Raw genomic sequence first — 8879 nt, forward strand, 5'->3', positions numbered from 1 at the left:
CAGACAAACACATTACTGTGGAATGTTCAATAGAACAGCTTCAGTTCACAAACTTACAGGATTCTTTAACAGTTCTGATGTCAATCTGTTTTAGGCTGCAAGGAAGCTTTTATTTTGAAAATACAGCAATCAAGAGCTCTAAAGACAATTATAAATGAATAACTTCTATAAATCCATAGATTTGTACCTGGATCACACATAGAACAGTGTCTACAGTATTTTAGTCCGTTAGATTTCTCATTATAAGTTCCTTCAACACACGGCACACAGGAAGTACTTGTGAACTCTGTGCAGTCTCTCTGAACTCGACTTCCTGTAGAGAAACAGAAAGAGATCTTTGTGAAATAACATCTGAACTGAGATTTCCATAGATCGTCAGATCATCATCTGCTGCAGGTTCTTCCAAACTGATTACATTTTTGTTTAGAAGGTTTTTTGTGAGAGTCTTCTACTCATCAACAGTAATGAAGTTTAAACTAAAGCAGACAGAGTCTAATCTCACCAGGAGGACACATCGGGCAGCATTCACCGTTGATCTCATACTCTGTCTGATGACATGATGGAACTCCACAGACTCTCATCAGCATCACCTGTGGAGAGTCAGAAAAGGTTCTTCATCAGGATGAAGATGCAGCTTCTATGTAATAGATCCTCAGTCTGTGATGATCACTCGTCTTCATCATTCTGAAGATAATATTAAATATTTTTGTCAAATATAAATATTGAAATCTTGAACTTTGTTTTAACAGGGCAGGAAGTCAGAACATTTGAATAACAATGTCACAAGCAAAGCCAAGTGGGTCCCATATGGTTGAAAAGACGGGAGAATATGTGGCCCCTAATGGGTTTGTCCAGTTTCTGTGGTGACCCCACCCATGTTTCCAAGTTATTAGAGAAAAGAACAAAGTGGATGAGAATGAGTTAAAGTAACTGAAGGATCCATGCTGTTTTGATGGCATTGACTCTTTACCTGAGAAAAGGATCTGCTTCTGAAGCGTGTCTGATGGATTCTGGGAAAGGAATTTGCTTTTTCTAGTAGCTGAGAAGAGGCAGGACCAAAGTATCAAAGGCTGCAGTCAGTAACACACGACACCGTCATGGACTCAAAACCTGCAGTTCTAGACGTTTTTCTGCTTCAATCAGTTCATGTCCAGACACGTCTGAAGTTTTAAAACGAGCATTTGAATCATCCAGAAGAAGAGTGGAAGAATGTCGTAGTCATCAGATGAAACCAAAGTTCAACTTTCTGACATAGTTGGAAGTACAGTGTTCCTCTGTGTATTTGTGTTTAATTATTTTATGTATTTACATTAATGACTGGATGTGTCACAACCTTCTGACACGAACAACAAACACGTTACAACACTGGAGTGATAGTTGTTGGAAATGGGCTTAACCTATGTAGATAATGAACCAAAAACATATACTTAAAGTAATTAATAGTAATTTTTTAACCTTTTAGTCAAATAAATAAAGTATAGACTGTGTTTTTAATTGTTTTAAAGTTATCCTTATTTAAAAAATTATTGCTTTTAGAGTGAAAAGAGTAAACATTATAAGTGATTCCACTTTTGAACAGTGGTGTGTGTCCCTATGAACTGATTTGTATCTGTACTGAATACTTAACATATGAATGTGTGTGAAGGTTTTTGTCACCAAAAAGTATGTTGTAATATTTAAAGGGGTCTATATTGGGCAAAAGCTTTTTTTTAGCTTTTAAGTGTAACATAATTAGAATTCCTCATGAAAAAAACCAAATTGAAGTTTTTCTCCATTCAAGCATCTCTGAGGTTCCCTATAAAACGCTGTGCTCTGAGCTCCAGCCCCTCCCAACTTCCAAGAAGCCCCTTCTAGGAAGAGCACCGCCCCAGACTAACACACCCACTTTCTCCATGGAGATAGCACTGATCTGCAAAACACACTCTTACTTTATGAAGAAGAGGTTCCTTTTGCTCCTAAACTGCAGAGATAATGAATCACTTGTTCTGGTCTACAATAAATATAGTTCTGTAATAAATGCAACAGCATTAAAGAAAATTCTCTTAGCTTTTCTTGTACCAGTTAGAACTTTCCTGCAGATGTCTTCAGGTCGCTGTGGTTCTTTATTCATTTCAAATTCTGGATTGAACTCTGAGTCAAGAGTGTCAGAATCCACAATATGTACATCCGTCTTTGGAAAAGTTCTGATGTTTGTTTAGTGGGGAAGCACAAACGCGCTGACAAGGCCGGCTCTAGGATGATGTCATGATGTGGGCGGAACCCTCCAGGAGTGAAGGGCGGAGCCTCAGAGTTTAAGGTGTCTTACTCCAGAGTAGGAAAAGGAGCTCACAAAATAATTCATTTTTTATTGTGCTAATGGTAATAAATGATCATACACACGGATATTGTTCACTCTGAGAGGCTTAAGTATGGTATAAGATCATTAAGGGTGTGTGAATGAGTGTCTTTGGACCTCGCCCTTCTGATAAACATGTAAATGTGAAGTTATAATGACAAACATCATACAGTTTGAAGGTCAAGATCTGTTCTGAAGGAGATTTGTTTATTGTTTACAACAACAGATGAGTTTACCAGCAGAAACAAAGATGTCCGTCTGTCTGCCTTTAACATCCTTTTCTGCTGCAGGATGAGTTTCCAGAGGCTGAAGAGAACGGGTCACTGACATGTGGGAAGAACCGGTCCATCTACTCCACCAACAGACGTTCACACCTGAAAGGAAGAAGAATCATGATCTGGATTAACAGAGTTCTCTTCTGTCCTCACATGTTGGAGCAGCTCTGATGTTTCAGTGCAGAAATCCACATCTGGTTCTTCCTTCAACGTTCTAAAGGTTTTTAATGAAGGATAAAGATGTGATAATCTAGACGTGTTTCAGGCCTGCTGTCCTTCTCTGAAGGTTTTGGACCACGCCCCCCACAATCAGCTGATGTGTTAGAATGGAGCAGTGGTTGAAACACTTTTAGAGGAACTACAGAACCATAAAACTGTTCTGGTCTGTAAAATGTTGATGAAAGTTCTCTGGTTCCTGTTTACAGATAAAACAGATTCTACTTAAACCTGTTCCTCTGTAAACGTTGCTCTGCTCTGATTGGCTAAAAGCTGCACAGTCAGAAACAGATCTTTTATTTCACTAAATTTGACCCAAAGTATAATGTTTCTTCTGGACTTCAGTCTAGAGTTGGAAACAGAAAGAGAAACAGTCATGTGATCATGTGACTCTATGGAGACTCAAAGTTCCTCAAATGCAGAATCCCTGAGTTTGTTTGTTTCATCTGCAGTAAAACAGTGTCTGGAAAATAATTTAATACAGAGCTGTTGTTTTTTTTTAACCTTTTGGGAGCTTAGGTATAATTTTTACTTGATAAAATCACAATGCACACCAACCAAATATGTAAAAAAAATTAAAGAGTCAAAATCAAAGTGTCTCAAATAAGAATCAATAAACAGAAAGAAAAGTCATTTATGAATATTCATCTTTCTAACTACTCGTGTCAAACCTGCTCTGTTTGAACCAACAGAACTGATATCCTGCTAATGGTTAATGTATTTTAGACCATTTAGGAGAAGTTGAATAGTTTCCTACGTCACACTGAAGTCTCAGCACACTAATGAACCAAAGCACACTGTGTGAAAAACTCTCATAGAAAGCCCAATGATGTAAAATTTACAGAGAATTTAATAATTTTATCAAAGAAAAAACCTCAAAAATGTACTGGTACAAATACAAATCCACTGTTGAAACTTTCCTCCTGTCTCCATCATTACTATTAATGTATAAAGCAGGGATAGCCAACTCCAGGCCTCAAGTGCCACCTTCCTGGATGTTTTCCAACTTATCCTGCTCTGGCATGTTGTTATCGGCTGGACACACGTGAACCAGGTGGATATCTGGAAATCATGGAGACACAGCAGCACTCGAGACCAGGAGCTGCCCATCTCTGGTATGAAGAGTTTGTCTGAACCACCACAATGATGTCATGAACTGCTGTTCTAAGTCTGTGGTTAAACACCAACAGCTGATAAAAGGACCAAACTCAGCTCTGTAGAAACATCTGACGACTGTCAACATGTTTTGTTTTGGCGGACAGTTTCAGTCACTGATGGTCGTCAATGTTATCAACCATCAACCCTCAGAACTTCAGCCTCTTGTTGCCTCCTGGTTCTCCTGACCCCTCCCTTCCCCACACAGTGGATGACGGGGGCCCTCTGACCCCCAGACCGCCCAGTACCAGAGACAGGAGGGCCCACCACAGGAGAGGGAGCATGGAGGAGTACAAGCCCCAAACTCTGGGGTCCAGTCCAAAGCTCCACATTCCCAAAGGTCCAAACACTCCAACACTCAAATTTCTTTAATTTTATGTAATTTTATATGAAATATTCCAATTATAAATAACCCAAAATACAGTATTAAAAGACTAATTGGATATTTACATGTCCATAAAATAAATACTGTTAAAATGATTCAAACATGAACACGATTGTTACATCCCGGTCTAGGGGCTTGTAAAGGATGGAACATAAAGGTAGAAAAAGAGAACAAATTAAATTTACCAACGACTCCAAAACTCTCACAAACAAACCCAGGCAGAAAATGAGCTGGGAATTTATTCACAGAAAACAACCAAAAAACAAGGACTGAATCCTTTAACAATAGTCAAACAAACATATGAATGCTCTGCTGCTGCCAGCTGGGTGTGTGTGTGTGTGTGTGGGGGGGGGGGGGTCCAACAGATACTGTGGCACTATCTTAATGCTGCTGCTGGAGGCCCTCATCCAATCAGGAGCGCCGCACGATTTGATCACCAGTTTGCAAACAGGAAGTGAAGAAAACAAGGAAAGACAAAGAAACTTCCACTGCAGTAGAAAAATCAAAGAAGAGACAGAAAAACATTCAAAAAATACAAATATAACAATACGGTACATTTGATCACATTATTGTAAATAAATGAAGAACTTTATATATAAAAATATATACTCTACCCTAAATTAAAGAAACTCATTTTAAAACACTAAATGACATCTACCCGTCTAAACTCTTAAGATTATGATTCAATTTGATAGAAGTGTACACTATGTGAAAAAGTAAATTAAAACCATTACATTTTTGTATTTTTAGAATATCCCACGGTATCATGGAATATTTTGTCCCCAAATACAAATATTTAGGAAAGAACTAATATAGATGTCAATAAAATATTCTCCCCAAACCACCAACATTGTTGTTGAAATCTGTATTTAAACAGATTTTCTGCCTTGTATTTATCCATCTAATGCAGTGGTGTCAAACTCAACCGCTCAGGGACCAAAACTCAAAACACAAGTCGAACAAAATAAACATTAATCGAACATATTAAAACCATTTTTAAAGCCATAATTTTTTATAACATAAATATGTCTTAAATACTTGTATAGCGCTTTCTACCCTCCTTCGAGGGTCCAAAGCGCTTCACAGTCACAGACCCATTCACCCATTCACACACACATTCACACACTGGTAGTGGCACCACTGCCGAACACTGGCGCCAACCTCCCACCAGAGGCAATTCGGGGTTCAGTGTCTCGCCCAAAGACACTTAGACTCATGCGGGAAAGGCGGGAATTGAATCCCCAATCCTTCGATCAGGAGTCGACCGCCCCATCGTTACGCCACGGCTGCCCCGAAAGGAATATTACTCCAGAATAAATCAACTTAAACCTTAAAGAACTTTCAATATTTTACTCTCCATAAAAAACATATTTTGTCAAAATTGTACAAGTTAGAAATGAGCTCAAGATAACATCGGGTCATTAATAACAATAAAATAAAATGATTTGGAGGGCTGGACTCTGACACGTGACCTGATGTCAATAAATTTGCCTAATTTAACAAACACAATTTTAAATACATGAAGATTCCTAAAAATGTGGAATATTTAAAAATAATTCATTTCTTTCCCGGAATCATTTAAACTATTTAAGGAACCAAAAGTAACAACAATATAAAATATGTTAAAAACTTCCCTTTCATTTCAGTAGCTGTATAGAAACTAAATTCAATAAAAAGATGATAATTATTATTACCTCTTTCTGCTCAGTTTTATCTTTATTAGTTTTAAGTTTATTCCCTCTGTAATCACTTAAAGATTTTGTCTAATTGATGACGTCAAGAAATCTCTCTTTAAATGATAAATACTTAAATATCACTTTTCTACCTTCCTTGAAGGCCTAAATCGCTCTACAGTCACATTCACACTCCACTGGTGAACTCTGGAACCAACCACCAGAGACAAGGCGGGTTCAGGGTATTTCCCAAGGACCCTTTGACACAACAGTGGGTTAGGTGGGAATCAAACCCACAATCGTCCAATCAGGAGACGACCGCTCTACTGCTGCACACGATCGTCCTTATGTTCAGTTTAGTTCAATGTTTTGTAATATTGTAATTGTTCAATAAAAAGACTTCATGTTAAAACTGGAACTTAATATTTAAGAATCTGTTTCATGTTTCTTTGCAGTTCCAGTAATTTAACATTTAGATTTAATTTCTGTTTCACTTTCTAAAAGAAAGAAAAAAAGAAAAAAAACACAATATTTAAAAATGTTAAAATGACTCGAACAAACACCAAGAAAACTTTAGAACACTAATGCTGAAAAAGTCTAATTAAATTCACATCATGAAGTCAGAAGTTAAAACTATAAACCAACAGCAGAGAATAATCTCCATAAAATAACTAGTTCACATGTTAACAGATCTTAACTATATTCATAGTTTGAACATCAGCTTTAATAACTTTACAGAATAAAGTTAAACAAACTTTTTCAGGTCTTTACTGTAAGCTGCTGAACAGACGGAAGGTTATAAAGAACATTCACTTACTTCTTCATTTACTGATAAAGACCGTCACTCCAAACATGACAATACTCATTAAAGCTGCTCATCAAAAACACATTTTCAGTCGTTTTTGTTCTTATTCTGATGTTTTATTTTCCTCAAAAAAGCGCGTAAATTATGGATCCTCCAAAGCGAGAGAAGAAATTCAGGAAATGAGGCGTTTACTGTCGGGGGGAAAAGCAGTATTTAAATCAAGAGAGGAAACCTGACATGTGACCTGTGATGCGTTTAAGGACCGTGTGGAAGAACCAGTTTTCAAACCAAAGGAAGAGAACCAGTAAAAAACAGAACTATGACTTACAGTCGTGTTTTCTACGAGTGTAGCTGAACAAATACTAAAGAGATTGAGCTCATTAGTCATTGTAGAGCAGACTCAAACCAGACACAGACGCTGGTCGAAGTTTATTAAAATATATAATAAAATACTGTCCCGCAGAAAGTTTGAACAGTAGAGGGCGCTAATACCACATTATTTTTAACCAAGTTTCACCTCCAGTTTTTTCTCCGGGGCTACAGATCAGATTTGTTTTTAAGCTGCGGAGGCTGTGTTCCCTGAATGCACCTCACTGACAAATGAAACATTAGAACATATACTGATAGATATAAAACGGGTAGAACACCTTAGTTATGTGATTAGTGAACAAAAGAAGGCAGCTAGATAAATACTCATAATGAAATAAAACACATAAATACTAAGAGTTTTCATATAACTTATTGTGCTTAACAAAGATGAGAAGAGTTCTTGCTATTATATGAAATTCAATGAATCAAAATAAAAACAAATCTTATGAAAACTATGGTTCAGTTTATGAAAAAATAAGAAAACTTCACAAGAAAAACTTTAAAAATCAAAACAAGCTTTTGACTTACAGAGAATTAAGTTTTTCTGTAACTTTACCAGAACAAATAATTAACAACAAAAAAAGAAATGAAAATTATGCAAAAACTTTGATTGTATTCAATCAAAAGACAGTCAATCATTTAAAACACACAAAATATATTTATTATTATATCTTCATCTTAAAAGTTCTGTACAAGGATATGAATGGAAGGAAAGAGTTCACGTCAACATGTTTGGAGTTACCAGGAATGATTGTTAGAAACAAATATTTTATTTTCCTTTATTTTATGTGTCTTTTAAATAATATTTCTTCACTCATGTAGAGAAAAATCTGTTTATTTTCATGGTTTTGACTTGATCTCTTTAAAAATGAAGACAGAAGCTCCTCCCATCACGCTGCAGTAAAGATTAAAGTTCATCTTTTGTCTTGAGTCCAGTTTGAGTTTAATGAAAAATCTTCATCAATCATGAACCTGCAGGAGTTTCATGATCCAGATCACAGAGTCCAGAATGAAGAAGAAAATCTGCTGTTGTGTTTTCTGTTCTCTGAAAAAATCATGTATCAGAATCCAAAGATCCAACTGGATTCTGGAGAACATGAAGTCCACAGAGAACAGAGACTGGACTCGTGTTTATGAGGTTCTAGTTTCTGCTGTGAAGAGAAAAATGTATATATTTATATATTTTTATGGATGATCTGATCTTTGAGCTGCAGACAGTAAACATTCTTTAGTCTCACCTGATGATGTTTCTGGGAACTACAGTAGATCCAAATCTGTGTTGCTCTCAGGCTGCAGGAAGATTACAGATTACATTTAGATTCTCCACAAAAATGTTTTAAAATGTGTGAAATGTCAGTTTTACAAACAAACATACCTTTGCTCTTTTCCTTTGAATAGAAATAAGATAAAATAACTTGTTAGTAACCGAAACATTATTTTATCATCAGAATATTTGAGTGTTTTCTGTCATTCTCACCTTTTTTTCAAACATTTTATTTTCCTTCTCCAGAACCACAAACCAGCAGCAGCTCCAACTATTAAAACAACAGGAACTAAAACCCCGATCACTATTCCTGACACATTCTGACGTTGTTCTCCACATCGAGCATCAGCTGAAGAGGTTCCTGCTTCTATCAGCTGCAGGTTTTCTGCTTCACATCTGGAT

At 36.6% G+C, this 8879-nt stretch overlaps 1 long non-coding RNA gene across 1 annotated transcript; it reads right to left on the reverse strand.

Annotated features, from left to right (window-relative positions):
• Positions 1-8270: 8270 nt before the first annotated feature.
• LOC112140017 lies at positions 8271-8505 on the reverse strand. Its single transcript, XR_002918097.1, has 2 exons — positions 8452-8505; positions 8271-8364 (listed from the first exon to the last, which is right to left on the reverse strand). It is a non-coding gene; the product is annotated as an uncharacterized LOC112140017 (long non-coding RNA).
• Between the last annotated feature and the right edge of the window lie 374 nt (positions 8506-8879).

The sequence above is a fragment of the Oryzias melastigma genome, linkage group LG7 (assembly GCF_002922805.2).
Source record: "Oryzias melastigma strain HK-1 linkage group LG7, ASM292280v2, whole genome shotgun sequence".
NCBI lineage: Eukaryota > Metazoa > Chordata > Actinopteri > Beloniformes > Adrianichthyidae > Oryzias > Oryzias melastigma.